This window comes from Sus scrofa, chromosome 13 (assembly GCF_000003025.6).
Source record: "Sus scrofa isolate TJ Tabasco breed Duroc chromosome 13, Sscrofa11.1, whole genome shotgun sequence".
NCBI classification, from domain to species: domain Eukaryota; kingdom Metazoa; phylum Chordata; class Mammalia; order Artiodactyla; family Suidae; genus Sus; species Sus scrofa.
Genome location: NC_010455.5, coordinates 44805624 through 44828073, shown reverse-complemented (window position 1 = coordinate 44828073; position 22450 = coordinate 44805624). Strand labels below are relative to the sequence as shown.

At 38.4% G+C, this 22450-nt stretch overlaps 1 long non-coding RNA gene across 4 annotated transcripts in view; it reads left to right on the top strand.

Moving 5' to 3' along the window:
* Window positions 1-22450, top strand: part of LOC106505628 — a 178263-nt gene that overhangs the window by 13349 nt on the left and 142464 nt on the right. For 2 of the 4 annotated variants that reach the window (XR_002337611.1, XR_001300230.2), the window contains exon 4: window positions 5349-5591. The exons of 1 other annotated variant lie outside the window; for it this stretch is intronic. This is a non-coding gene — a long non-coding RNA (uncharacterized LOC106505628). Of the gene's footprint in view, window positions 1-5348; window positions 5592-6896; window positions 6949-22450 lie in introns of those variants that run through there. One more of the 4 variants, XR_002337613.1, reaches the window with a different exon arrangement.

Genomic DNA, 22450 nt, shown 5'->3' with positions numbered 1-22450 from the left:
TGATATCATATGGCATTTGTCTTTCTCTTTCTGGCTTCCTTCACTCACTATGAGAGTCTTTAGTTCCATCCATGGTGCTGCAAATGGCATTATTTTGTTCTTTTTATGGCTGAGTAGTATTCCTTGGTGTATATGTACCACATCTTCCTAATCCAATCGTCTGTCCATGGACATTTGGGTTGTTTCCATGTCTTGGCTATTGTGAATAGAGCTGCAATGAACATGCGGGTGCATATGTCTTTTTTAAGGAAAGTTTTGTCCAGATATATGCCCAAGAGTGGAATTGCTGGGTCATATGGTAGTTCTACGTATAGATTTCTAAGGTACCTCCATATTGTTCTCCATAGTGGTTGTACCAGCTTACATTCCCACCAACAGTGCAGGAGGGTTTCCTTTTCTCCACACCCTCTCTGGCATTTGTTGTTTGTGGACTTATTAATGATAGCCAATCTGACTGGTGTGAGATGGTATCTCATGGTAGTTTTGATTTGCATTTCTCTAATAATCAGTGATATGGAGCATTTTTTCATGTGTCTGTTCAATGTCTCTTCAGGTCTTTTGCCCATTTTTCAGTTGGGTTGTTGGCTTTTTTGCCATTGAGTTGTGTAAGTTGTTTGTATATTCTAGACATTAAGCACTTATCAGTTGCATCATTTGAAACTATTTTCTCCCATTCTGTAAGTTGTCTTTTTGTTTTCTTTTTGGTTTCCTTTGCTGTGCAAAAGCTTTTCAGTTTGATTAGGTCCCATTGGTTTATTTTTGCTTTTATTTCTGTTACTTTGAGAAAACATTTGTATGGTTGATGTCAGAGAATGTTTTGCCTATGTTCTGTTCCAGGAGTTTGATGGTGTCTTACTTACATTTAAGTCTTTAAGCTATTTTGAGTTTATATTTGCGTGTGATGTGAGGGTGTGTTCCAGTTTCATTGATTTACATGCAACTGTCCAGTTTTCCCAGCCCCACTTGCTGAAACGACTGTCTTTTCCCCCTTTTAAATTCTTGCCTCCTTTGTCAAAGATTAATTGACCATAGGTGTCTGGGTTTCTTTCTGGGTTATCTATACTGTTCCATTGGTCTGTATGTCTGTTTTGATACCAGTACCACAGTGTCTTGATTACTGTGCTTTGTAATATTGCCTGAAGTCTGAGAGAGTTATGCCTCCTGCTTAGTTTTTGTTCCTTGGAATTGCTTTGGCAATTCTGGGTCTTTTGTGGTTCCATATAATTTTTTTTTGGATTGTATGTTCTAGTTCTATGAAAAATGTCATGGGTAATTTGATAGGGATTGCATTGAATCTTTAGATTGCTTTGGGTAGTATGGCCATTTTTACAATATTAATTTTTCCAACCCAGGAGCATGGAATGTCTTTCCATTTCTTTACATCTTCTTTAATTTCCTTGATTAATGTTTTCTAGTTCTCAGCATATAAGTCTTTCACCTCTGTGGTCAGGTGTATTCCCCGGTATTTGATTTTTGGGGGTGCAATTTTAAAAGGTACTGTATTTTTGTATTCCTTTTCTAATATTTCATTGTTCGTATACAGAAATGCAACTGATTTCTGAATGTTAATCTTATATCCTGCTACTTTGCTGAATTTTTTGATCAGTTCGAGTATTTTTTGAGTTGAGTACTTAGGGTTTTATGTATGTATGGTATCATGTCATTTGCATACAGTGACAATTTTACCTCTTCTGTTCCAATTTGGATACCTTTTATTTCTTTTGTTTGTCTCATTGCTCTGGCTAGGACTTCCAATACTATGTTGAAATGTATGCCAGTGAATTTGACAACCTAGAAGAAATAGAAAACTTTCTAGAGACCTAGAGCCTGTCAAAACTGAATCAAGAATAAATAGATCAACTGAACAGACCTATTACTAGAAATGAAATTGAATATGTAATAAAAACACTCCCTACAAATAAAAGTCCAGGACTAGATGGCTTCACAGATGAATTCTACCAAACATACAAAGAGAAACTTATACCCGTCCTCCTTAAACTTTTCCAAAATGTTGAAGAAGAAACACTCCCAAAGACATTCTAATACCCTAATACATCACTGTAATACCAAAACCGAGTAAAGATACCACCAAAAAAGAAAACCTGAGGCCAATATCTTTGATGAATATAGACATAAAAATTCTCAGCAAAATTTTAGCCAACCGAATCCAACAACATATAAATAAGATCATACACCACAACAAAGTGGCATTCATCCCAGTTTCATAAGGATGGTTCAACATATGCAAATAAATCAATACCATGCTAACAAAAGAAAAGTCAAAAACCACATGATCATCTCAATAGATGCAGGGAAAGCATTTGATAAACTCCAACATCCATTCATGGTAAAAACTCTTACTAAGGTGGGTTTAGAGGGAACATATCTTAACATAATCAAAGCCATTTGTGACAAACCCACAGCCAGCATAATACTCAATAGAGAAAAGTGAAAGTTTTCCCACTAAAATCTGGAACAACACAAGGATGCCCACTCTCACCATGGTCTGTAGATTTTCAATGAGCTCAGTGCACTTCTGTAGCATCATCCATTCTTAAAGCACCCCAGAGAGCCAAGGGCCACATCATGATTTCCAATGGGCCCTCAGAAGTTTTGCCTTCATGAGCGCTTTCTCTATAAAAACATTAAAACACTTGTGCTTCTCTTGGTGTAAGGATGAATAACATCCAATCTGGATTATTTTTCTTTTTTTCCCCACTGATTTTAAAAGAAATGCAACCATCTTCATGGTTCCTAGGCATCTTGCCTCTTGAGCAGAGTAGGAAAGCCAGTCTCCATATGTATAACCAGTATATGGAACAAGTGAGACTCCTGGAGGTGTTCTAACAACACAGCTTTATATTTGTTTTCTTCCTATTAACTTACTGGGTAACAGGCACTATGGTAATAAACACAACCGTGGTCTTTTCAACATTTGAATGTACTAAAAAAAAGTGATGTAAAGATAGTGAAAATAATAACAAAGCTAATGTTTTAAGGAGAAAAAAGAAATTACAAATGCTTGAATTCATTTATGTGATCAATTCTCTTTTCCAAGCTAAACCTCATCTGGGGGAACACGGGTGCATGTTTGGTCTGTAAAGGGCAGTTGCATTTCCCTTTCATATTGATAATGAGGGTAGCGAAGTCCTTGTCCACTTGGATGGGGGTCTGCCTGGTTTGACTCTCAGCAGCATCCATGAACTTTGGCCAGGTTTGCTAGGTTCTCTGATTCTAGGCCCAATTTCTTTATTTGTAACAAACGTTTAAAAGAGATGGTCTCTAATATGCCTGCTGCTCTTTAACTATTAAGGGAAGCAAGGTAAAAATGTATTTTTACATACTGATCAAACTCATTCAACCCATGAAATGTACATGGACTATGACTAAATATTATCTCTTTTTTCCTTTTTTTTGGGGGGGGGGGCACACCCACAGCATGTGCAGGTTCCCAGGCCGGAGCCTCAGCAACACCAGACCCGAGCCTCATCTGCAACCTACACCACAGCTCACAGCAACGCCAGATCCTTAACCTACTGAATGAGGCCAGGGATTGAATGTAACCTCATGGTTCCTAGATGGATTCGTTTCTGCTGTGCCACGATGGGGACTCCTAAATATTGTTTCTTAAAACAAATGAAATGTCTCATTCATTCAGCAATTGTTTATCAAATGTCTTAACCCAAACACAATACTAGGTATTGGGGTTACAAGAGTGAATACAACAGGCGTTGTCCCAGCAGTGCAAATGCGGTGTGAAAATAGTGATCAAAAGCACTGTCAGCTTCTCCACATGTTAGTGTATTGAACATCATGGAAGTTAAGATTTTTATTGCTGCCTGAAAAATAAAAGTAGTCCTTCCATTTTTTTTTTTTTTAAAGCAGAAAGCACACCTTTTGAAGTTAAAGAATGCCACTGGAAACCAAACTGCCACTATATCCTGAACACTTGAAAACACATTTAAATTATTTCTATGAATTTGAATGGCTCCTCTGTTTTCCTTCTAGGAAGAAATTTGTTCTTTCAACAAGCCAATGGTGTGTTTCGCACTCTTCTGAATTTTAAATATTTTTATATTTTGTGTTAGAGAGCAAGGGTTAACCTCAAAGGGTAGAACTGAGTTTCGTGTTGAATATCTAAGAACCACTTACAGCTAACATCACAGAAAAAAAGAATACTAGACCCTATTTAGTATTTAGTTCTGGAGACATAAGGAAAAAAATCACCCATACTCCTGCAATGTTGATAGGGGTTGTTTTGGCTGATAATAAAAGTACTTTTCATTTAGAGCACTTTTCTTCTTAAAGGCTAAAAGAATTTCATTGCATACTTGAGGAACATGTTTATCTCCATCTGGAATAGTTTTTTTCAAAAAGGTTAATAAGTCAAGAATGACTTTCTCGTGTACTACTATTTTGCTTAAATTCAAGCATTATCTTGATTGTGTGTCTTCCAACCTTTTTGTATTTCTTTCACAGATTACTAAGCTCTTTCGTCTTTTTATCTACTATCAGTAAATCCTTACTCATACTTTTCTCAATTTATGGCACTTATTGGCTTTTACCCTGAAACAACAAATCCTGGCTATAAATTATGAACAATGTAGAGTTTTATATGCACTAATCAGAAGAATAGCAGAGTCACAAGAGCCTGGCTTTGGAGACAGAAAGACCTAGGCCCAGGGCTTAGGTGACCTGTAAAAGCTGTGTGACTTTGGGGAAAATTACTAAGTATCTCTTTGTGTCAGCTGCCTTGTCTGTAAGATTGGGATGTATCAATAGAAAATACACCTTATGTGGCTATTTGAAGATGTGGCAGTTTGAGTCATGGTTCCCCAATTTTTTGACACTTCTTGCATCATGGAGTAGAGTCAGTGTCTCCTCCTACTTAATCTGGGCTTTATGGTTACTTCATGAATGGAATGCATGGTGTCAGGTTCTGGATGTTTAAGAAACTAGCTATCTTAAGATGGCACACATGATTCTATCTGCAAAACAGAAACAAACTCAGGCACATGGAGAACAGATCTGTGGTTGGGAATTTGGGGGTGGGGATGGACTAGGAGTTTAGGGTTGGTAATGCAACCTATTACATTTAGAATGGATAAGCAGTGAGATCCTACTATACAGTGCCAGGAGCTACTATATCCAATCTCTTGGGGTAGAACATGATGGAAGATAGTATGAGAAAAAGAATGTATATATAGATATACACATAGACATGACTGGGTCATTATGTGTACAGCAGAAATTGACACAACATTGTAAATCAACTATGCTCTAATAAAAAATATATATGCACAACCTAAAAAAAAGAAACCTACTATCGCTGGGGATGCTTTTTCTAGGAACTCATCCATCCAACCATGGTGAGAAGAAATCCTAGAAACCAGGGAGAGGCATGGGGTCTCCTTGCCTTTTTCCATGACTGAGTTCCCACCTGACAGCCAGCACCAACTTGCCAGCCATGCATTAACACATACTAGAAGCAGATTCTCCAACCCCAGTGAAGCTGCCCCAACTGATACAACATGGAACAGACATAAGCCTTTTCTATTGATTGCTGACTTAGCTCAAAGTTTGTGAACTAGGTAAGTGATTATTGTTGTTTTAACCCACTGTGTTTTAGAATGGTATTTTATGCAGCAATTTTAACTAGAACAAAGATTAAATGAGATACTATAGTAAAGTGCACATAAAGTTCTAGCACACAGTAATCACTTAAAAATATTTTCTGGAAAAATTTTCAAAATGCAATTAAACTTGGAATTCATTATTCCAGAGAATGTTAAGGCTGAAAGAAGTTAGACACATCTAGGTGAGAGAATACCAGGTGGTGGTCCAAATGGCTGACAGGTGTAGAGTGTTTGCCCAATAAATTTTTGCTGAATAAGGAATGCTTGACTAAAAATATATTACTGAAATAATTTGATAAAGTCATACTTACGTCGACTATACTTGTGGCATTCTGGTATTTCCTCGTCTATATTTTTAATATTGGTTGCAACTACTAAATTGGTTTAATGACCCAGTTTAAATGTTGATCTAAAGTATTTAGACATATAGCTTAAAAAATCTTGTACTCTCATATTTTAAAACAATGATAATAAACAGAATGTTACTATAAGTCATTAGGTTGGTTTTTAGCAGACAGGTTAAAATTTATTCATCAAAGTTAATTTAAAGTAGTTTATTAGGAAGGCAACATAATTCAAATGATGCTGTATTTTTTAAAACAGTCAAGTTTCTTTGAGGAATAGGCATTGTTTCTTTCAGAGCTTATAGAACAATCATGTTGTTTTGTAATTATACCACACCTTTTTCTTTCTTTTTATGGCCGCACCCATGGCATATGGGCCAGAGATTGAGTCCAAGCCACAGTTGCCATAGTTGTGGAAGCCACAACTGTGACCTACACTGCAGTTGTGCCAACACCAGATCCTTTAATCCACTGAGCTGGGCCAGGGGTTGAACCTGTACCTCTGCAGTGACCTGAGCCACTGTAGTTAGATTTTTTAACCCAATGCATCATGGCAGGAACTCCTATATGATGCTTTTCTTTTACTGTAAATTTTGCTATCTAAATTGAGTGACTACTGCATTTGTGTATACTAACAATGAAATATTAGAAAAGGAATACAAAAATACAATACCTCTTAAAATTGCACCCCCAAAAATCAAATACCAGGGAATACACCTGACCACAGAGGTGAAAGACTTATATGCTGAGAACTAGAAAACATTAATCAAGGAAATTAAAGAAGATGTAAAGAAATGGAAAGATATTCCATGCTCCTGGGTTGGAAAAATTAATATTGTAAGAATGGCCATACTACTCAAAGCAATCTAGAGATTCAATGCAATCCCTATCAAATTACCCATGACATTTTTCACAGAACTAGAAGAAACAATCCAAAAATTTATATGGAACCACAAAAGACCCAGAATTGCCACAGCAATCCTGAGAAACAAAAACCAAGCAGGAGGCATAACTATTCTAGACTTCAAGCAATATTACAAAGCCACAGTCATCAAAACAGTGTGGTACTGGTACCAAAACAGACATACAGACCAATGGAACAGTATAGATAACCCAGAAAGAAACTCAGACACCTATGGTCAATTAATCTTTGAAAAAGGAGGAAAGAGCATAAAATGAGAAAAAGAAAGTCTATTGAGCAATAATTGCTGGGAAACCTGGACAGCTGCATGCAAAGCAGTGAAATTAGAACACACCCTCACACCATGCATGCACAAAAATAAACTCAAAATGGCTGAAAGACTTAAATGACAAGACACCATCAAACTCCTGGAAGAGAACATAGGCAAAACATTCTCTCACATCAAGTTCATGATGTGATGTGCAAAGGAAACCATAAAGAAAACAAAAAGACAACTTACAGAATGGGAGAAAATAGTTTCAAATATGCAACTGACAAGGGCTTAATGTCTAGAATATACAAACAACTTATACAACTCAACACCAAAAAAGCCAATCAATCAATAGAAAATGGGCAAAAGACCTGAAGAGATATTTCTCCAAGGAAGATATACAGATGGCCACCAAGCACATGAAAAAATGCTCCATATCACTGATTACTAGAGAAATGCAAATCAAAACTACCATGAGATACCACCTCACACCAGTCAGAATGGCCATCATTAATAAGTCCACAAATAATAAGTGCTGGAGGGGGTGTGGAGAAAAGGGAACCCTCCTGCACTGCTGGTGGGAATGTAAGCTGGTATAATCACTATGGAGAACAGTTTGGAGATACCTTAGAAATCTATACATAGAAGTACCATATGACCCCGCAATCCCACTCTTGGGCATCTATCCGGACAAAACTTTCCCGAAAAAGACACATGCACCCAACATGTTTATTGTAGCACTCTTCACAATAGCCAAGGCATGGAAACAACCCAAATGTCCATCGAGAGATGAATGGATTAGGAAGATGTGGTATATATACACAATGGAATAGTACTCAGCCATAAAAAAGAACAACTTAATGCCATTTGCAGCAACATGGATAGAACTAGAGACTCTCATACTGAGTGAAATAAGTCAGAAAGACAAAGACAAATACCATATGATATCACTTATAAGTGGAATCTAATATACAGCACAAATGAACGTTTCCACAGAAAACAAAATCATAGACTTGGAGAATAGACTTGTGGCTGCCCGGGGAGAGAGGGAGGGAGTGGGAGGGATTGGGAGTTTGGGATTAACGGATGCAGACTATTGCTCTTGGAATGGATTTACAATGAGATCCTGTTGTGTAGCACTGAGAACTATGTCTAGATACTTACATCGCAGCACAACAATGGGAGGAAAAACTATGTATACATGTATGTGTAGCTTAGTCCCCATGCGGGACAGTGGGAAAAAAAAGAAAATACTTAAAAATAAATAAATAAATAAATAGAGTGACTGCTTTATTCACCATACTTCACTCTAAATGGCTTTTGACCACTATTAAAATTTAAATTAAAATTGATCCTTAAAGGATGATGATTTGGCATCTGCTAGGACAGTCAGAACATCATGCCATAAACTTGAGAGCAATTCCAAAAAGAAAAAAATGGCTTAATGAATGTTTGCTGTGGCTTTGAATAACTACAGGATGTCTTTAAAGGATCCATTCTTTATCGGCATATATAAATTTTGATGATATGCTCAGTGTTTGTTACCTGCATATTTTACCATATGCTAGAATGTATGAAAATGTATGACTTTGTCCAATTTTTCAAATCATACATCTTTATTCTGGTTGTTGACATATTTTTAGGAAAGTTTTCTATCGCTTTATGGTTAGAAAAGTTGCATATCCACTTTTTCAGAAATGATAGAGGGAAGTTTTCCTTTAAGGCACCATACTACACCCCCTTCTCACTGAAAAAGGAAACCAAATGAATTCTCTTTGGCAGCTTTATCAAAAGATATTTAGGACACATATTTTCAGCCTTTATTCTGAAATTATTGAAATAAATGCTACACATAAATGGTATTCTAATTAAATGTAATGGATCACAAAACAGGGCATAAGGAAAATGATTTTATTACATATGATAAATATGTATTGTAAAATAATATAAGCTTTTGGTTTAAAAGAAATCTCTATAAAGTGGTTTCAGATGACGAGTTACACTCTCTAGAGGGAGTCACAGTTAATCATTTCTTCCATATCCTGGCAACATTTAGAACATACAGCATTTTTATTCAAATGAAATGCACACTACTCAAATTATTTCTCTCGCCTTTTTTAATTTAAAATTTATCTTGCAAATCTTTCACATCGGAGCATATATCTTTGCCTCATTATTTATGATAGATACACATTACTTCATGGTATGTGGAGTGAGACTCTCTCATCCCACTAACTCAGGCAAGGAAGACATTCAATTATCTTTATTTTTCCTTAATTCGTCTTAGTTTTATCTTAGGATTCTATTCCCTCTGGTGGTCAGAACTTAATCTCTGCCAATTCCAGGCCTGGCATTTAGCTGAGTTCCTTGAGGCTTATGTAGAACAGAGGTCATGCCTGCAGGATCTTGTTCTTGGTTGTTGTCTTTCCATGCTGACAGATGCCAGGATATATTTGTCCCATCCAGTCCTCCCTTCCTGATCCACGTAGCTCTCCAGTGACCATCCCCGGCTCCTACTCTAGTCCCATTAGATCCTCAGTTCTCCTTTGTGTGTCATGTCCCTTTCAGACACAAGGGATTACTGTGCCATGCTGTGATGTGGTGGAAATCTTGCCAGCTTTCTCAGACCTATCTTTTAGTCACACCACATAGCCATTCCTTTCCTACCCTTTTAACAATATGTCAGGATACTCAAAATTGGGAGGAAAGAGGTGAGGGTATGGTCATTTCTAGGCATCTTAGGAGCACATTCTATTTTCTCACAGACTCAGCAAAATAACCTGTAGCTTGTGTTACTTCCCACCTCTGGATTCAGCCTCCAATGGAGGCCCCTTTCCAGGGTATGTGTATGCATGTATATACTCCCCTCTGACTCCCTCACTTCTCCCAAGCTAGGAAGTTTTTATTTACCAGGGCACGTAGGTAAGTTTCCTTATTCTCTGCACAAACTTCTAAATATCAGGGTCTAGGCTTTTGAAACTCCAAAGCCAAATATTTTCTACTTATTCAATATTTGCATTCTCCTCTGCCCTTTGCCCCCTGAAGGAAGGCATGTGGTACACCAGACAGAAATGGAATTCAAGCAAATAGCCCTCCCCAAACAGCTGAAATTACCAACTGTTATATATGTGTATATATCCTGTTTATGACTCTTTATAGGTAGTGATTTATGTTGTTTCCATATGTTGTCACTGTTACCAGCTACAATAAACATCTTTGCCCAGATAGCTTGAAAATTTATATGCAAATATTAACAGTAAAAATCCTTGCACTGAATTCCTGGAAAAAAAGGTCAAGGGCAAGTATATTGTAAATATTAATGGACATCACCACGTCTCCCCTCCAGAACGTTACAAGACCACAATCTTGTATAGAAATACCTGTTTCTCCATAGCGTCATCCACTAGATTTTTATCACATATTTAGTTTCCAAAGTAATAGCTGAAAGTTTTGTCTCTTGATTTTCTGATTCCCCATGTCTTTAATTAAAAGAGAGATTAAGCATATTCTTACAGATGATTCAGCTTTTTATACTTCATCTTCCCTCAATTGCTTATTAACATGAAAAGATGGCTTTAACTAACCCTAAAGTTATATAAATGGAGTTTTTCTCAAAAGTTACATATTGATTGATTTTTTTGTTTTGGGAGGAAGATTGTATAAAATTTTAAGGCAACTGCTTTCCAGTCTTTACTGCATTTGACAACAACCGAATAAGTGTTAAATAGGATTAGGAACAATAAAATAAAACTGAAGGTGAGAAACTGAGTCACCTGCTCAGAGGTAATTATTATGCTTCAACAATGTTATAATATCTCCACTCTGCAAACACAGAGCTAGGACTCATCGAAATGGCATTTGGTCCAGTGGTCACATGATAGCAGTAATTACACGAAGATTCCAATAACTAATTAGCACAGTGGGTTTGGGTCTCAATTCAAGTGTTTCAGATCATCCATTTCAAATGTCTCACGTTGTCACTGCCTCAAAGAGTTTCCATTATAGTAAATTTTTCTCTCAGTGAGAATTATACAGAAAAGCTAAATAAAAGAAGATACATAAGAACTTTAGGAGAAATGAACAAGGACTGATTGCCAACTGCATAATTATTTTTTCAACATCTTAATCATGTAACATCTACAATATCTGGCTTCTTCCTCTTCAGATCTTCTCCTTGTCCATTTCTTCTGTTTTCTGTTTCATACTTACCCATATCTTACCCAAGTTAGCATCCTGTCTTCCAGCTAGAAAGCACCTGACAGTCTGAGCAACTCCTTACAACAACCACACTTCCCTTTATCCTGATAATAATTGCTGTCATGTCCTGAAATATACTATGTGCCAGCAACACTGCTAGGAAATTATTATTACCCCCACTTTACAAATACAGCTTGATACTCTGAGACGTTGGAAAACTTGCCCAAAGTCAACATCCAAGTAAGGGGCAGAATCAGCATTAGCAGGTTCAGAGTTCTGATATATTCTGCAAGGGAAAAGCAAGGAAATTTTAAATATGAGCTGTGGCATTTCTTGGAATAGACTTTGGTGGAACTGCTACTTAATAGCTGGCCATGCCAAGGCTCCTCTGTATATTACTTTGCCTCTGGGCAGTTAGCTCTCCCTTCACTGCTCTACCTAGTTCTGTTTAATCCCATTTAAAGATTATAAGGATGGATAGAGCAGCCTGAGCTATATGACCCTTAGACAGTTTTTCAAACACAGGGAAAGATGCCTTATAAGGAATAGACTAGGTGCTTGAGTCCTCACCTCATTTTGGGCCACATTTTCCTCATAGACCTGGCTTGAGATAGACTCCTTCCTCTTCTGCCTTCTCCTTTTTGTCAGCTCCACCCCCGGTCTGGTGACCTTCCATTTAACCATTTTAGGCTGATTCATCATGGAAAAAGCTTGGGAAAATGGCTTTTCTTTAATAGGGTGAAAGGGAAGCAATGGGATTTGGAAAGAAAGGTTGGAAGGAGAATTAACCCTGTGAAAGGGGCCCAGAAATAGTCCAAGTGCTGGACTTAGACCTGGATGATGGATCCCTTTGAAACTATCTCAGGAAGACAAGAATTTCAGGAAAGTATTGCTCTCAAGGTAAATGTAAACCAAACGACCTTTTGGGGTATCACCTTGGCCTGATTGTCACGCTCCACAGCCAGTGGCTTTAGCCACCAAATTTCCATGTTTCAGAATTCAGCCCCATGCAAGCCTGATGTTTGGGTTCCTCCTTATCCTTATCAGAAGTAAATACAAAATTTCATATTCAGGGATTTTAAAAACAGGAATTCTAGCTCTCATGCTACGTGAAGACTTTACAGTTAAGTGACCAGTTTTATTTAATTTCCTCATTTTGCAAAACCTAAGGTTCATAAAGGGAAAACAGGTTGTCCAGGACCACAGAGAAGAAGGAACATCGCTGCTCATGCTATAATTTGAGACTAGTATTTAGAAGATAGTTCCACTTCCACATCCAGGATTCATATTAATACATAAATGTTGCAAAAAATTCAAGTGTCCCTGGGAAGTATTTTTCCCCTTGTCATAGCAATCATTTATTGAACATCATACAATGCCAATTACAATTTTAATCTCTTTGTCTACACTCTCACATGGCCTTTACAGTTAACACTGGGCAGGAGGAAATTGCATACATTTCCATTTTATAGATTAGAAAATAAAAGCTCGGAGATTTCAGATCATTTGTCAGGTGCTAATATACAGACTGTTATCCAAGTTTTTGAATTCCAAAAGTCAAGCAGGCTCTTAACTTTGTAATACGCTGAGCCCCTATACAGCATTTGGAATAGTTATAGGGAATTAAGGTGCAACCTCAGAGGGCTTGCCCATGCTCTTCCTTCCACCTGGAATTCTCTTTCCCTAAATATCCAGGAGGTTTATACTTTCACTGACCTCAAGTCTCTGCTCAGATATCACCTTATCAGCGAGGACTTTTCCAGCCACTTTGTATAAAATACCCACCAGGTGCCCACCCACACTCCTTCTCCCCTTCACCCTGCCTCATTTTTCTACATAGGATTTATCATTGGACATATTATGTACATGGTTCTGCGTTGTATCCATCTTTCTTCACTAGAAGTGTTATCTCTGTGAGGTCAGGAACGTGGATCTGTTCCCTGTATCTCCAGTACCTGAAAGAGTACCTGGCACGCAGGAGATGCTCACTGAGTTGTTTGTAGCAGGAGCAAGTGAGTGAATGAATGAATGAATCAAACATGTTCAGTAACACCTCCAACATCATCCTCATACGGTATTTATCAGGAGCAGCTGGGGAACTCCAGGAAGTTTGACTTTAAAAGGTGTCTGATTTTCTTTTAAAAATCCAGTTGAAGAAAAGAATATTTAATTGTGTCAGTGGCTGGTATTAAAGCATGCAAGGGCATCCATTTTTTTCAAGAACTGGCAGCTGGGAGAAGAATGTCTGCTCTCCTTGTCTGTCCTTGTGTTCCCTCCCTCCTTGCATAGCTCTGTATATTTAAATCACTGGAAATACTCATTCTAAGAAATGTAGAAGCAGCATTTTTTTCCTTTTCATAAGCTAACACTTATTCCCACTGGGTAACATTTAGCAGTGAAGTGTTTTTTGACTCGAGCACTTACCAGTGTTTCTGAAATATACAGTATAATTAAATTACTCAGAGGTTGTGCTTTAATCAGGAGCAAATTTAATGAATATTCAAGCTGTTCATTGTTAGGAAAGGAAAAAAGATTGTTAGAATATTTTTGTTACAGCCTCAAAAATCATCCAGAAGAGGGTGCTAATGTTCTTTATGAAACACACACACACACACACACACACACACACGCATGCACACACACACACACACACACTCAACAATCTTTCTTACATCAGTGATCAAGTGATAATAACTGTATGCACTGAATATTAAATAGAGAATGTATAAACACAGGCTGTTCAAAGTCAAAATCATTGCCTAATGATAGCACTAAAGTTTGTAGAAACTTGGACAGTTTATAAAATTTACCTCAATTCTGGACTGATTAGTTAACAGTTAAGCGAATCACCAACAAAAGTAGTATATATTCTGTCACCAAAAATGTCCACCAGATTAATACCGTGATATTTTGTTAAACCATTCATTTCTATCAAAGCTAAGAGAAGATGAGCAAAAAGATATTTTGGCTAAAATGTAATATTATAGCCAATGATATCCTTTAAATAAAAACAACATTCCTTACATTTGTTTAATAGCATATTCTTCATTCAAAGTCTTTTCTTTTGAGGGTAAAGATGACAACCAGTTACTGCTTAAATGGAATTCCAGAAAAATCATGTGATAGTTTCTGGTTATATACCCCACGTGAAAATGGAGTTTTACCATTGATATCTTTTCTGGTGCATTTAGTCAAAAATAAAATTTCAGAAAGGATGAGGTTGCTGTGAAGTAAGTAATTCTCAAAATTCTGTTCTATTTGTGCTTTGGAGATATTAGCTGAAGATAACCATGGCAAAAACTGCTTTCATTTATGTTTCAAATGTGCCCTAATTTCTTTTCCTTCTCCTAGGTTTTCTGAGTGCCTGCCTTTAAAGTTCAAGCAATTCGTATTTTGATTATTTCTTTGAAGCTGATCAGGCATGTGAACCATAAATCTTCTGTGGGCAAAATAAATGCAAATAAGAGGAGCATCTCATGTCTGCCTAAATGAGTTACTTAGAATACAAATAAGAAAAGCCGTTCCAACAGGAAAAGCTATTTTTACATTCCACTATTAGCCTCCAGGCATAGCAGCTTTGAGAGGCTATATGTATGACAAAAAGCTCAATAGATGGATGGTCTTAAATGAAGTTCCCATTTGTAGAGCTTGTAGAACAGGACTCTGATTGGAAGGAAGCAATGACTCTGCACAAAAGAAGAGTCTATTAGTCATTCATACACAAAATGCAGGTGCCACAATGAAGGTGGCCATTTTAAAAATTTTATAATGATTTTTATTTTTTCATTATAGCTGGTTTATAGTGTTCTGTCAATTTTCTACTGTACAGCAAGGTGACTCAGTCACACATACATGTATACATTCTTTTTTCTCACATTATCATGCTCCATCATAAGTTACTAGATATAGTTCCCAGTGCTACACAGCAGGATTTCATTGCTTATCCATTCCAAAGTCCATAGTCTGCATCTATTAACCCCAAATTCCTAGTCCATCCCACTCCCTCCTCCGCCCCTCCCCTCCCTCTTGGCAACCACAAGTCTGTTCTCCATGTCCATGATTTTATTTTCTATGGAAACATTCATTTGTGCCATATATTAAATTCCAGATATAAGTGATATCATATGGTATTTGTCTTTCTGACTTACTTTACTTAGTATGAGAATCTCTAGTTCCATCCATGTTGGTGAAAATGGCATTATTTTGTTCTTTTTTTATGTTTGAATAATACTCCATTGTGTATTTTTTTTTTTTGTCTTTTTTGCCATTTCTTGGGCCGCTCCCATGGCATATGGAGGTTCCCAGGCTAGGGGTCTAATCGGAGCTGTAGCCACCAGCCTACGCCAGAGCCACAGCAACGCGGGATCCAAGCCACGTCTGCGACCTACACCACAGCTCACGGCAACGCCAGTTACCAGATCGTTAACCCACTGAGCAAGGGCAAGGATCGAATCCGCAACCTCATGGTTCCTAGTCGGATTCATTAACCCCTGCACCACGACGAGAACTCCTCCATTGTGTATATTTTTAAGGCAACATTGACTAGCCAGCTAAGAGATGGGAGAGTTAGAGAGCAGGGCAGATATTGAACAGACAGACCTCTGATACTCCACAGTCTGCCCTTATTCTGAAAGCTATTGAAGCAACTACCATGAATTCATTAGCTAGAGGTGAGCTGTGCTCATCACTTGGCTTTTGTTCTCATACCCATTGGCTAGTGACCAAAAGTTCATGGCGCCTGACACACAACGAGGCCAAATCATACCAAAATGTCAGAGTTTGGAGCAGAGGAAGGTTTATTGCAGGGGTGGGCCATGCAAGGAGATTGTTGTTCATACTCCCCCAAACCCAAACTCCCCGAAGGGTTTCAGCGAAGCATTTTTAAAGGCCAGGGGAGGAAGGGGGTCACAGGGTATGTGATCAGCTTGTGCACAATTCTCTGACTGGTTGATGGTGAGATAACAAGGCAGTGTCCCAGGGGTTAACTTTAATCAATCCTTAGGCACCAATAGGTCTGAGGGGCTACAGGCTCAAGACCATCAAATAGTTAATTTCTTCCATTTGGTGGTGATTTTAGCATCTGAAAACTCAAGAAATATGTATGAGATTCTATTATCTGGCTACTTCAGAGAGGAGCTACAGCAGAGGACAGGGAGGAAAGGCCTGCCTGCTGTCCCATTGCACTCCTCTGCCCTTGTCTCTGCAGTTTTACATTGGAGAACACCGCATTTCCCAGGCTCTCTTACCTTCTGCTTTTAGATGGGTTTAGCTAATGGAAAGCTCTGGGTGGAAGCGTGGAGAGTATGAGATGAAGAAAAGCCAGGATATCCCCTACTCTGTTTAGTTTCTGGTGGCATGTCCAGTAGTCGCTGCAATACCTGTGTGGCTGCAGTTCTTGGAGGATGTTCCCGCCCTCCACGGCCTCAGTCCCCACCAGGGACCCTGACTCCTGAGCTCTATACAATCACCCCCTGCTTTTCTCACTCCAGCCCTAGGTTGGTAATTGCTTCCTTGCTTTTGCTAGATGCAGCATTGTGTCATAGTACTGTTTAGTTCCTCAGCTCTGCCATCATCTGAGCAAGCAATCCCTTGTATTAGATTCCTTTGGTTTGAAATACTTAAAGGCCTATCTATTATTGATACAGAAGGCCAGCTTTTGTGGTGTAGGAATATTTGGAAAGGACTCACTGTCCTCATTTAACTCAAAATATTTTGTTGCATAACTTCTTTTTTTTGGTCTTTTTGTCTTTTTGAGGGCCACACCTGTGGCATATGGATGTTCCCAGGCTAGGGGTCCAATCGAAGCTGTAGCTGCCGGCCTATGCCACAGCCACAGCAACGCCAGATCCAAGCCACATCTGCTACCTGCACCACAGCTCACGGCAATGCTGGATCCTTAACCTACTGAGCGAGACCTGGGATTGAACCCGCAACCTCATGTTCCTAGTCAGATTCGTTTCCGCTGATCCACGACGGGAACTCCTGCATAACTTCTTTACATCAATCTGGTTGGGCAGTGAAAAACCGGAGATTTGGTTAAAAACTCCACAAGTTTCTACTTTTCTCACTGCAAACACAAAATAACCATAAACATAACTGAGGAACTTAACATGATATGACACTTCTGGTGTGGTTATATGGAACACATATTTTGTATTGTTTTTCACCTTCCAAATGTTAATAATTCAAATGTTTATGGATTATTTATGTTAGGAAGGAAACAACCTTTAAGCTTCACTCTGTTTTTTTCCTTATCTTCAAATGTAGAACTTTATTTCTGTGAGTTGTGTTCTTCAGCACTTACATGTGCAGAGATAAAAGCAGCATATCATGTTTAGACATGGAAATGTAACAGGCGATGAATATATGTTAAAGATACCAAAAAAAACCCCCAAAATGGTACATATTCACCATCTTCACTCTTGATGAAGGTTTGGTAAGAGACCCTAGAGTTTTTTAACATCTTCAGACTGAACCATATATGAGTTAATAGGGGCCTTACTCATCACTGTTGTGCTTTAGAAGCTTGGTCTTTGAGAATTTCCATGGCATTGTCTGAGGTGCTTGCAAGGGATTCATCAGATGGAAACAGTATAAAGTCTTATAGTATAATGGGTTGCTACCAGGGCAGGGGAGTTTGCTGGTGATGTGCTGGTATGCACTAAACAGGGTTCTTTTTGGTACAAACTGGAGTCCCAACTGGCACAGGCTGCATGGCGTATATTACAAATTATGGGAAATTCTCATACGAAGGCTGTACTGAGTGACTGGCAGTGAAGCCAATACATTGTGGGTCATGGGCTTTTTAATGTGTCCTTTACAGTGATCCTCCTCACCTTGGCTCACTCACTGGGCACGTGATAGGTTGAGACAATGTCTTCTGAAACAAGTGTCCCAGTATGAGATCATTTGTATTTATTAGTCACCTCATTCCCTACCTCCAGACACACTTCCACACCTTCCTTATCCCTCTGTACAAAAGACCTGTCTCTTCTTTTTTTCCTTCTGGATTTTAGGGGACCATACATCCAGAGCACAAATCATAAGCTGAAGGAAAAGTTTTTTCTCTTTCCACGAGTGAAGGAAAAACTGCCTTTGACATTATCTAGCTGGTGAGGGAAAGCATTTGTTTTTCCCCTAGAGTGTGTAATATGGAGATGAGCCCTGTTAAAATGGGATGAATGCTTCTAAAACAAAAAGTGAAAAATACAAAAGAGCTAAGTTTTTAAAGTACATTGAACAATATTTTTTTTCTTTTTTCGCTGCCCCGTAGCATATGAAGTTCCCAGGCCAGGGATCAGATGCAAGCTGCAGTTGCAACTTACAATGCATCTGTGGCAATGATGGATCCCTTAGCCCACTGTGCTGGGCTAGAGATCAAACCTGCATCCTGGCGCTGCAGAGATGCCACCAATCCCATTGTGCCACAGCAGGAAGTCCCGCTGAACATTATTATTCTGCTAAATATGTCAGTTCTTCTCTTGCCATGTTGATTGATTGCTTTGTATGTTATGGCCTTGATGTGTCTTGTATTTAAAAAAAAATAGTGAAACAAACAACTCATGAGGGGTGAAGAGGTAAGATGTAAAGGAATAAAAGAGAGGTAGATCAGACACCTGCCCCATCTCACATATGACCCCACCTCATTAAACTGAATCTCCCTTAGCCCGATAGGAACAGAAAGAAAGGAAAGAAGTTGTCGAGCACCTCAGTCCACCTCACAACCTTTTATATCTCATAAGTCTTTTAAGCATTAAACCTTTGCTTGACAATGGTAAGATGGCTCTTTAACACCTGTCACACTATCCCAGTCAAGGGAGAGGGAAGGTGGGTTTTGAAGGAGCAGTGCCAGAGTGTTAGATGAAAATGTCAGCAAAGACATGCTGAGTTCACATCTATAGAGAGAGCTGGAAAACAGCTACAACAGCTTATACTCAGTGGGTAAGAGCGTGTACTTTCCAGCCTAATTAGTGGTTTACCCCAGAGGAAAATGGAATTTGTGTCACTTCATTCTCTAAAACAATATTGCTCAAACTTGGTTTTAATCGCACCTAAAAATCTTAACTCTAAACTTTTTGAAAGTCCAAAATAAATGAAATATTATGATTAAAAACATCACAAAGAAGGAGTTCCCACTGTGGCACAGTGAGTTAAGAATCCAACTGCCACAACTTTGGTTGCAGTGCAGCTCAGATTCAGTCCCTGGCCTGGGAACTTCCATATGCCTCAGGTGCGGCCATAAAAAGAAATAGAAAAAACAAAAAAACAAAAAACCCATAGCCGAGCAATGATAATTTTAGAATCCAGTCTTTAAAGATACTCCAGCTTCCTCCAAGATGAGAATATACCGCATTATCCTCTACCGCACTTCAGAACTCACTGTTAGGAAATAACATCCTTATTTCTTCATTCTCTGAAATTATGCCCTTAGGGCCCCGTTTTGTTTCACTTTGATCCATATTAAATACAAATAACCTCTAAGAATGTTGAAACATATAAGCTCCGTCAGTCATTAAAATTAAATGAAAAAAATGTCAGATCTCTTCTTATTTGAAATCACAGAATTCATTTAATAGTACTACAGAAACTGCTGGTACAAAAAAAAAAAAACCTGCTGGTACTTAAACCTCCCTATTTTCTACCTCCCTTTGTATTTAACCTAACATGGAGGCAATGTTTCCTGATACTGGTTTCTTACGTTTAAAAATCCCTCCAAAATTATACCTCTGCAGTTTGGAGGGGTCATGGGGGTCAGGTGAGGGGAGATGGGTCATGGAAAAATAATGAACTGCTGAGGAGAAAAAGGAGCAAAACTAAAAAGGCTAATTAATGCTGCCCCTTCCCTATGGCAGATGCAAATTGATTCAGAAAAAAAAGATTGAATTATTTTTTAAATTGAGGCTTTTTTCTTCTTTAAGATGAAATGGAATGACTTTGGGTCAGGGCAAGATAGTGTAGATGAGTTTCCCTCTGTTCCTTCTTACGACACAGAAATATAAACCCTGTATAAACCCTGGGAACGGCGTAAGAGATGACAGAGGAGCATGCTGAAAGGTTGTGAGTAAACCTGAAGGTGAGTGGGTTTCCTCAGGACTTACAGAACAGGATAGTGGCACAGTGTCATCCAACAGGGGCAGATGACCTGGACCCACCGTATCCCAAATCTGACCTAACAAGACAAGGTAGCCCAAGTAGGGTCATTCTTCCCCAGATGGATTAGGAGTCTCGCTGGCAACATCATGCATAACCCAAGCAGACCAGAATAATACCACAAAGACTTTCAAAATTAAACTGTCATGGAAACCACAGCCCACAAAGTAAGCCAAGACCAGTAAGTGACACCTAAACAGGTGACTGCTGGTTAAAATGGAAGATGTAGGCAGGACCTACAGTCTCCTAACATAACAGACAAAATGTCTACAGTGCAACTTGAAATCATGTCATGTTAAGAACCAAGAAAACCACAATTTGAAGGAAAGAAGACAACTGATGTACGGATGGCAACATCCACTGACATAAATCAAATGTTGGAATTATCTGATGGGAATTTCAAAGCAGTCATCATACAAATGATTTTGCAATCAAACACAAATTCTCTTGAAACACATGGAAAAATAGAAAGTTTCGGCAAGGAAATACAATTATTAAAAAATGACAAATGGAAATTATAGAACTCAAAAATACATCACCACCAATGCATCATTCACAGGATAGGCCCAAGAGTGGAGATGACAGAGGATAAATGTGATGAACTTGAGGGCACAGTAGAATTCACCCCATTCAGAAAACAGACTGAAGAAACAACAAGGTAAAGTGTTATAGGGATTGCTCTTTATTTCTTGTAGTTACATGTGAACCTACAATTACATCAATAGAAACTTTGTTAAGAAAGGAAATTAAAAAAAAAAGAAAAAAAAAAAGAAAGGAAATAGCCTTTCACTATCACGTTCATAATTGAAATTTTTACTACTGCATTTACCTATCACCAGTAACGTGTCCCAAAACAACACCTTTTATGAGAAACAAGTGATCAGCACAAGCCAGCTGGCTGGCCCAGAGCAGAACATACTGCATGCTGTTAACAAGAACTCTGACTACAGGCAAGTCATCATTTGAATAGATATTGAAAAATACATTTCAGAGCTTAGAAAGTACTCTTCTCATTTAGCAATTCCAACGAGGGGCAGCTGCAGAGTTTCTATAGAGCTGGGCCTTCCTGGAGGCAACTCTCATTCTTTTTATAAACTGGAGAGAGCTAAACTACTAAAAGACTGAAACAGCAGAGTATCATTCCTTTTCTCCCATCTTCACCCCAAAACTATGCAGGGTAGGAGTTCTTGGTTAGGACATCTATTCTGTCATCATAAACCTTTCCTCCAAAGGCACCCAAATATCTAGCTACAGTCTCCAACCAAGCTTTTTTCAGAAATAATGTTGATATTTTGATCTTACACTTGCCCAGGATCTATTTCTTAAGTATTCTAAACTTAGGTAAAAAAGAAAGGGGCTTGAGACAGCCATATGATTGGAAAGGGGATGGCCATGGCCACTGGCAACATTGCTTATAGGCTCTCTGCACAGCAAATACTTGGAAAAAGTGGGGTATGGAAATCAGACAGAATAAATGCAGCCTGCAGAACAACAATGATCTCAATTTCATGCAGTGTTATCCTTTCCAGTTTGCTTAATGATAAGTAAAAATGACATGATAATTCCAATCAAACTTAAGTTGGAGGAAGGCCTATTCCATATAGAGTGAAGAGCATGTTTAAAAATGCAGAATCAGTTGCACAGATTTTTTTAGGGATTTAAAAGTTCTCAGTGGAATTTGATGGTGGCAGTGGTATCAATATGGGGCAGAGGAAAAGCGTAAGAGAAGCACCAGGGGCTGGTGGCTGGGGAGGTAGGATCTAGGTCATGAAGGGCTTTGTGTGCTGTGTAAGGAACATGGCCCTTATCTTGGAGTTGACAGGGGACTGATGGTGTATTTACTTTCTACTTATTTGAAGAAAAGAAGATTTGCATTTGTATCTCTACTCAAGGTTTAGAGATTTGCTTTCTAACTACACACTAGGTTTATGATCATGCTCACATCCATACC